General features: G+C 56.4%; 1 protein-coding gene across 4 annotated transcripts in view; it reads left to right on the top strand.

Annotated features, from left to right (window-relative positions):
* The first annotated feature begins 304 nt into the window (after window positions 1-304).
* Fam222a (family with sequence similarity 222 member A) overlaps window positions 305-9,102 on the top strand; it is a 50,401-nt gene continuing 41,603 nt past the window's right edge. For all 4 annotated transcript variants that reach the window (XM_020166311.2, XM_074061168.1, XM_074061167.1 and 1 more), the window contains exon 1: window positions 305-1,362. The gene's annotated coding sequence lies outside the window, so the exon portion shown is untranslated. The remainder of the gene's footprint in view (window positions 1,363-9,102) is intronic.

The following is a 9,102-nucleotide window of genomic DNA, read 5'->3' as shown; positions in this document are numbered from 1 at the left end:
GTACCAGCATGCCCTGCATCCCCAGTCTGGGCCCCTCCACCCAGCGCTGGCGTGCAGCATGCCGGGAGTTGCAGTCCTCACGGGGCAGGTTCCGCCCCCTCCTGGCTTGAGGGAGGAGGTTGGAGAGCCGCCCTGCCGGCCTTTGAATTTTGCCGCGAAAAGCGCGCGTGGCGGCCCCCCAGCCCCGCCCCCTAGTGGACGCGGCGCCGCATCACCCTGGTAACCGCCTCTCGGCCGCTGCTGATTGGGTCGAGACGTGGAGGGCGGGCGGGGGCCGAGACGCAGCGGCGGCTGCAGGCGCTCGCGCCTGTCAGTCGGGCCGGAGCGGAGCAGCGGGCAGGACAGCGGGCCAGCAGCTCCGCGGAGAGGCTGCGCGCGCCGGCTGGGAGAGGCGGAGAGCCGGACCAGCCGCCAGCGGGGCGCGGCACCCGGGCCTGAGGCAAGGCGAAGCGCCCGCGCGCGGCAGGCAGCGCGAGGCTGCGGCCCCGGCAGCCACCCGCGCGATGTCCGGGGCCATGGGCGCGTGAGAGCCCGGCGCGCGCTCCCCTGCTGCAGCGCTCGAGCTCGCACGCCTGTGCACCATCCCTCCGGCAGTCCTCGCGTCCGCCCTGCGCCACCGGAACCTGCTATTACTCGGCGCGAGGCCCCCGAGGCTGCATCCCAGCCTCCGCCGCTCGCTGCCGCTGCCGCTGCCGCCGCCGCCGCTCGCCGGCTTCCCCTCCCCCCACACCCGAGGCTCGGAGCAGCAAGAGGAGGGGCCCGTGCGTTCTCGCTGCTGCTCTTTGCAACCTGCGGGGGCCAGTGCGTGCCGACGAGGAGCCGGAGCCGCTGCAGGTGCGTGCAACCCCCGGAGGAGACAACTTCCCCACCCTCGGGTGAACCCAGTGGTTGCAAGCCGCGAGCGGGCGGGCGAGCGAGAGGAAGCAACAAAGACAGGCCGCTGCTGGGGCTGGCGAGAGCGGCCGCGGTGGCCGGGCTCCCAGCGCGGACGGAGAGGGCGCCCTGGGAGCGGCGCGGGCAGAGCTACTGCGGTAAGCGGGGCCCCGAGGGGAGGCGCAGCGCCTCCCGCCGGCCGCGCCGAGCACAGGCTCGGGCAAGGATGCGCCGCCTGAGAGCCCGCGCTGCCCGGGTCCCGGGCGAACGCGACCCCCGCTGAGCGGAGAAAACCTCCAGACTTCGGACGGCGCAGTTCGGCACTCGGATCGCTCTCACCGACTACGCTCCTCCCCACCCAAAGAGAGGCATCGGCCCCCAAGGGGGGCTTCCTCGGGCAGCCTCTGCCACCCCTGCATGGCTGCGATCCGCCGAGCGGAGCGTCGTGGCCACTGAGACCTGGTGCCCTTCGACCGCTTGGCTGATCCGGTGAGTTCCACGGGGCGGGGTTACGGTCTGGAGCCAGGGCTACCCTTTGGCGTCTGGGCAGCCTAGACTGGACAAAAAGGGACCCTAGGTCGTTTGATGCCCTGAGGCAGCAGTGCTCCTGTCCACTCCTTTCCCTTCCACGTACAACTTGTTGGGACTGGCCAGCCAATTGGAATGGAGGGTGGGGATCCCAGGTGGCCATTCCTCGGGCCTTGGGCAGTGCTGGATGCCAGAGAGGAAAGGTCACTCCACCAGTAAAGCTAACAAAGGTAGTGGCTCTGTCCTCGAAAAATGGAAATTTCCCCTGGGAACTCCTGAGTATTGAGGGAGGGACTGAGGACTTCCAGAGCAGTCTCTGAGATCTTCAAGTGACATAGCTCAGAGGGGATGTGGAGTCCTAGTCACCTCAGGTGGCCATGTTTGAGGATTGTGCCCTCTGGGGCTATACTTTGGCAGAACGCTCCCCATTCCAGCCAGTACCTCCACAAATAAGTCACAGGGACTATATGTTCCCCTTGGGGATGCGATGTGACATCACTGCCCTGCCTCTGATGTGCCCCTGGTATTGTCATGACAACACAGCTGGCCTTGACCCAAGGCCGGAAGGGCAGGGCTGGATGCCTTTGGCTAGCGGAGGGGTGAAGGCCAACTCCCCCACTCTCTCACTGCAGTCTTCTGACCTAAATCCCCAGCCACCATGCAAAATGGGGGAGGGAGGCAATGCCAGCTGTCCCCGCTGTTGCTCCTCCCCACAAGGACAGGTGTTCAGAACTTTGCCATGTAGCCTGGCAGTGCCTGGGGGCTCAGGACTCCCAGAGCAACTTTCTGCTTTCAAACAGGATGCTAAACAGCCCTCCCCGAATCCCACTATATGCCCACCCAACAGGCTGAAATCTCCAGGTCCCCAGCCTTGAAAGAGGCCACTTCTACTCAGGATCATGTGAATTCCCTGCCCCCAGCTGGAGAAGGTGAGAAGGAGCTGCTGTTATAGTGTTCCAAAGGGATCTCTAGAGGTTCAACCTTGGCCCAGCTTGACCTCCTACCTGTGCCATTCTCCTTGTGGTGTTGAAGATAATTTTGAGAGCACAGTGTGATTGATTCTTGTTAAGCTGATGAAGAGCAGTCTGAATAAAGCATCTGCCAGGGCCCACTTTGATGGGCAGAGGGCATAAGCCAGCACTGGCTCTGTACCTTAAGTCCAAAGAACCACCCAAGCAGCTTTCTGCTGCTGGCTCTCTGCTACTTCTAAGGCCTTTATAGCGGTTACTGCCAGCATCAGATTTGGATGAAACTGCTGGGATCACATTTCTAGGAAAAGGTTCAAAACCTGGCATTGCTTCCACTGTGTGGGGCGGATAAGAGCAGAGAGTGGGGGACCGTTCTGAGAGGCCAGAGCCATCCCTGTACAGCAAGCGTTTTTCCTCTTCTACCAGACTCTAGCTAGATTAACAGGTCAATAAATATTGGGGGAACTGCTTTGGGGGCTTGGCAGGGAGATGGTATTTCCTGCTGAAATAGTGTCGTTAAAACACACAAGCTTCTGAGGACAGCAGAGCAGCAGCAGATTGGGGGAGAACTAGGAGATGTGGGCAGAGGGCTGTTTGCACTGCCTCTCGACGCTTCCCAGTTTAGAAACAAACTGAGAGTGCGCGCCAGAGATCCACAAACACAGGCGGTTGGAGGCCCTCCGTGGAGTATTTACACTTTTCTCAGCCAAGGCAGTGGGAAAGGCTGTCAGAATTGGGCAACTCCTTCTGTTCCCTTCCCTAGGCTCTCTGGGCTTGGGAGTCAATGCCAGACATGAGCAGGGGAATGGGATGCCAGCTTATCCGGCATCCCCCTGTACGCCAGGCATTTTATAGGATCTTAGTTACTTCTTGGGGTGGCTCATGTACTGTGATCCATTTTACAGATAAGAAAACTAAGGCTCAGACTGAGGAAGTAATGGTCAGCAGGTACTCAGGCAGCTGCAGAGGTTTGGCCTGAATGGCTCTGACTCCAGAATCTCTGGGACCTTCTCACTTGCTGCTTCCACGGGTATAAGGGAGGCACTTCCTGTCAGATGGTTCCTGCAAGAGTCAGGGGCTGTCTGTCGGCTTTGGAGATGTGCCTTGTCTGCACCCAAACCGAGGTTTGAATCCTGATTCCCCCTTACCTACAGGACAGTGTTAAGCAGTGCAACTTCTGCCTGGGCCTGTGGTCAACCTGCTCCCCTCATCCCCTGGACTCTTCTTGTGGAGGAAGGAATGCATGGCTGCCAGGAGAGTTGAGAGAGTCAGCCTAGTCTCCTTGTCATCTGTCTGTCCCCCAAGTTTGCTTGGAGGAGCGATGAGGCTGCCTTTAGCCATCCAGGAACCCTCGATAAATGCCCAACTAGTCAGAAGACAGTGGCCTTCTGACCCAGCACAAGGTCAGGGAGCGGCTAAAAGAGGGGTGCTATGTGAACCTCAAAATGGACAAATAGGGATGACCAGAGGAGTGAGAAGAGAATTCAGGCAGTTGGAGTGGCACTCAGATCCACTCAGATGTCTGTGGGCCCTTGTGCCTGCTGTATTGAATGAGACTGGGGTGGCCCTGAGGTTGCTGTGTCCTGGAGACTCAGGTGATGGGGTTGGGGTAAGCAGGGGGAGAGGATCCAATGAGGGCTCTCTTGAGTGGAGCAGCAGCTTTGAACATTCCTTCTGGTCTGGGCGGGGAGGGATGTCTCCTCGCAAGGTTGGTTTCCCCTTCTCCACCACCAATAATCCTTCTCACTGGTCTAATTCCATGTAAGCTTGTCCATGCCCTGGCCCTGTAGCCTCAGGGCTGGGCTTTGCTGGTTACTTAGGCCCTTTGATGAGAAATGGAGACTCCGCAGGGAACAGTTGGCCTGGATCCGACTAACCAGCCCACCCCTTGCTAGCTGTGTGACCCTGAGTGAGCTTTGCCTCTCTGAGCCTGTTTCCTCATCTGTGGAAAGGAGCTGCTATTAGCACTAGCTACCCAGGGGTGTACTGAAGCTTCAGTGCTGGCATATAGTAAGAACTCAATAAATGCAATTTTTTGGCTACTGTTAGCCTCATCCTCAGGTCAAGGCCCTGAATGGATCCCCCAGTCCCTTGAGCCAAAGGTGGAAAACCCAGATCCAGGACATGGGTGCCTACCCTCTCAGGTGCCTCTGCAGGGGCTGTTTGTGGGGGTGAACACACGAGACTCCCACCTAAGTTCCAGGGGGAACTGGGACCTGGCCAGGGCCCCTCCCCAGTCTCCCTCCTGCCCCTCTGTCTTCCCATCTCTCCCCAGCCAGTGGAAGCCAGCGAGCAGCTCATATTCATGAACCGTAATTCAATCAGGCGGCGATTCCTCCGGGCTGGGCGGGGGTGAGAACGAGGAGGCGCGCACAAAAGGGCCGCTTTATTACCTCCCGCGGGCCGGGAATTGCTGCTCTCCCCCAGCAGCGGCCGGAGCCGCCTTTATTGTGTTAACCCATTTGCGTGTCAAGAGCTATTGTGCGCTTCCCCGCCTGTGCGCTGCGGCCTGGGGAGGAGGGTTGCGCTGCCGGCCGGTCACCTCCGCGGGCGCCGCCCGTCGCCCTGATTGGTTGCTAAGTGATTTGCATCCAAGGTAATCACTTTTATCTCAGAAGGATGTCGACTATAATTATAAGCTACTGACATCTTTTGAAATCTGCCTAATGACTATTTTAGTCTGCCCGGGCTGGGGTGGGGAGGGGGATTCTGCAAGGTGTGGAGGCTGGGTAGGGAAGGATTCCTTCCACCTGGACCATTGGTTCCTTAGTTGAGAAATAGCTGAGTGCCCACTGCGTGCCTCAAACAAAAGACCTGCTGGTGGCAGAGGGGAGCTTTCATTCCTGTGGGTGGAGTTTAGCACCATTTCAGAGATGGGGAAATGGAGGCCAGGAGAAGGATCCACCTGCCCAGGGCCACCCAGCCCATAGATGGTGGGCATCCGGGTCTGTGTGACACCCTAACTAATGCACTGGTCACTTAGGTGGGGAACAGATAATGAGAATTATGCCTGGTAGAGGACCTTGGTCTGGTACCTTCCAGTGTTGTCATACCCTAAAGAAAAGCAGATGCTGTTAGCACCCCATTTTGTCTAGGAGGAAATGTAAAGTACAGGGAAGGTTTGTCCCTGCCCAAGGTTACACAGCCAGGGAGTGACAGGAGAACTTGGTGGGGGAGGGTGGCATGAGCAGTGAGGAGATGGTAAAAGGGCAGGGCTGGGTTCCACCTCCCTGCTCATCTCTGGCTCCCTCTTACTGCACTGGAAAACACCTGGCATCAGCCTGGGCCAGAGTACATTGCTCTGGTCAGGTGGCCAAATGCCAAGGAACTGGAGGACCCATAGCCTGCATCGGGAGCAAGATGTCTGCTAGCCACCTGAACTCTGCTGAGTTTGAGCAAGGAAAAACTCAGGAGTTAAGGAGAAAGCACAGCTGCTCCTGGAGGCCTTCCTGACACAGGAGGCCTTTGCTTCAGGCTCAGAGGACTGAGTGGATCTGCCCAGCATAGAATGAGTGGGGCTGCTGCTGGCTGAGGGAGCTCATAGTGGGCAGAAGTGACAGGGAGATAAACTAGTAGGGTGTCAGAGGGCCTTGAGTGACAAACTAAGGCCCCTGTATGGTCCAAGGGAAGAGCAGAGCCAGGGTAAGTATCTAGGAGAAGGGTGCCATTTGACCTCTACAAGCTGTAGAGGTTGGCAGGAGGCATTAGGATCCTCAGGCCTACAGGTGATGAAAACCTGGGCTCCTGTCATTGACTGTTTTTGAGCCTCAATTCCCTCATTTGCTTAAGAGGGCAGTTTTCTTACAGGCTTGTGGGTGGGAAGATTTTGTGTGTGCATAGAGCTCCTGTGTCCTGTGGGGACAACCAGGAAGGAGGAGCTTGCTGAGCTCAGACTGAGTGAGCCAGGCTCAGGCCTTGGCCAGTCACCCTGGCCCCCCAGCAAGCCGCTGTCCTGGCCAGAGCAGCTGTTTGGGGCCCTGGAAACTCCTGCTATTGTACTGAGGGCACAGGGGACAAAGGCCTGGGAGATCAGAGGAGCCCTGAGCTGGCTGTGAACAGGCAGGGTCCTGAAGACAGAGACTTAATGATGCAGAGTCTGTGGGAAGAGGGGAGGGGCCTCCTTTTGAGGAAGAGGAGGAGGTCCAGCCACCAGCTGTCTGCTCCAGGATTTGCTGCTAGGAGAGGGGCAGCCTGATGAAGTGGCACTGCAGGAGGCAGAGGTGGCAGCTCCTCCCAGGCCCTGCACCCTCAATATCTGTGTGACCTCAGTCTCCCAGTCTGTCAGATGGGCCCAGAGTCCACTTGAGTGGACAGCTATGAGCCTGGCAGTAAGGAGAGCAAGTGGGCAGTAGACAAGAATGACTATTTTGCGTTTTATTTATTCAGAGGGATTCACTGCTCCATGCCAGGCTCCCTGCCAGGTGCTGGGGACACAAAGATAAACAGGCCCCAGTTGCCTTGAAAGATGGGGCGGTTCTGAAGGGAGAGGCCTCGAGCACAGAGCAGAGCGGGTTACTTGCACAAAAGCGGGATTCACAGTATGTGGCCACCGAGCCAGAAGCAGGGGGACATAACAGCAAGACATGGCAATGAACAATACAGACTGGGTCCCTGCCCGTGGGTGCCTCAGGTCTCTCAAAGCATGCTGGGAAATCAAAGGTGGAAACTTACTCGCAGCTGGGACGATCAGACAGGGCTCTGTGGAGGGAGATGGCTGGCTTTGTGCATTTCCTTTTAAACACATTGGCTTATTCTGAGAATCACAGGACTCTGTTGACATCTTCTGTGTGCTAGACTGAGCGTCCCTCTTTAGGCTTTTGTTCTCTTATTTAATCTTCATATCACTCTGTGAAGGGTATTCTTTTTTATCCCTGTTTTGTAATTGAGGAAACTTAAGGCTCAACAAGGTGAAGTGACAGTGTAGGGCCAGATCCATGTGGCAGGTGAACAAAATCCCCTACCTTATCCATTTTGCCTCTTCTCTTCTGGGCTGGGTGGGGTGATCATGGGAGGATCCTTGGGCAGGAGCTGCAGCGACCCCATTCTGGGCCAGCTGTCTCTTTTATGTGCTACATGACCTTGAGCGAGTCGCCCCCACCCCACCTCAACCCAGACACAACTGTGTCCTTTGTAAAATGTCAAGGATAGTGAACACGTGGCAGGTCTGGCTCGCCTTCCACACTGTGCCCTTGGCAGACATTGCCAATCAATTGCTGCCCTCTTCCCCTGCTGAGTTCCTCCCCTGACCTTGGGTTCTTGCCAGGGCTTTGGGCAGGCAGCGCCAATCAATCAACAGAGCCTGTGAGCTGAAACCGATTGGCTGCCTGACCTTGATGAGCTCAGGGATCCCTCTGCCATCTCCATGTGGTTCAGAGGACCAGGGTACCATGGTCAGGGATTTCTGGGGAACTTCTCTGAGGACATAGGTTGTTCTTCAGTCATGAGAACCAGTTAGGCATGAGCAGTTGCCTTCTTCCAACTCCCAGAGTGACTCATAGCCATCTATACAAATTCAGAACACCTATAACTTGGAATTTATTTACAGATAGCATTCATTCAACTCTTCCTGAGAGCTGAGTTCTGGGGGGTTCTCTCTCTCTCTCTCTCTCTCTCTCTCTCTCTCTCTCTCTCTCTCTCTTTCTCTCTCTCTCTGTCTCTTTTAATTTTTGATGGAACTGGGGTTTGAACTTAGGGCACTCTACCACTTGAACCACATCTTCAGTCCATTTTGCTTTGGTTATTTTGGAGATGGGGTCTCGAAAACTATTTACCTAGGTTAGCCTTGAACCATGATCCTCTTGATCTCAGCCCCCACCCCCAAGTAGGTAGGATTACAAATATGAGCCACCAGTGGCTGGTCCTGAAAGACACCTGCATGTCTTGCAACACCCCTAGGAAGAATTCTTAGCTCATTTTAGAAATGAGGAAACTGAGGCTCAGTGCAGTTAAGCAGTATAGCTGCATGTACTTGCTGAGTGGCTGAGCTGGCATTCAAACTCAGCTCTCAACATCTGTAGCCTAGCAGTGGCAGGCAGCCAGGGCAGCCTTCCTGGGCAAGGTGTTGTTTGTTCTGAGGCCTTAAGGACTAGTGAGATGAGAGGCAGGCAGGCGAGAATGTTTCTGGTGAGGGACAAGTGTGTGTTTCCATGTGGCTAGAATGTGGAGAGGGGACCATGGAAGGAGCCAGCGCTGGTTTTGGCATTTGGATTTTCCTCTCCACAGTAAGGAGCCATGAAAGCTCTTTGAGGAGAGGAATGATGAGGTCTCATCTAAGTGTCCATGTCCAGCATCTCTGTGAACCTAGGGTGAGGGACCTTCAGCCTATCTATCTCTGGTCTACTGGAAGGTGTAGCCTAGAATGGTAGGTAGTCATCCAAAAAGGGTTTGTTGAATGAATAAATGAATGAATGTTCACTGGATTGAAATGTTCCTGACCACTTCATGGGTCCAGTTGCTAGGAGGAGACCAGAGTGTCTCTGGCAAGTTGAACACCAGGCCTGGCAGAGAGCAGCAGAAGAGGGGACCAGGTAGGTACCTGGGGCAGGGGCCCTTCTGCTCCTGTCCCTGCTGCCTGTCCCTAAGACGTCTCCTAGACATTCCTGCTGGGCCATCCGCTCCTCACCAGCCATGCCTGGCGGGCAGTGTGGGCCTAGTGCTTGGGGGGATGAAAGATGAAGGTTCATGACCATTTTTTAACTCAATAAAGGGAGACAAGCTGCAGGCTGCAGGCCGG

The sequence above is a fragment of the Castor canadensis genome, chromosome 18 (assembly GCF_047511655.1).
Source record: "Castor canadensis chromosome 18, mCasCan1.hap1v2, whole genome shotgun sequence".
In the NCBI taxonomy this organism is placed as follows: Eukaryota; Metazoa; Chordata; class Mammalia; order Rodentia; family Castoridae; genus Castor; species Castor canadensis.
Note: the sequence above shows the minus strand (reverse complement) of the source record. Positions and strands in the feature narration are given on the sequence as shown.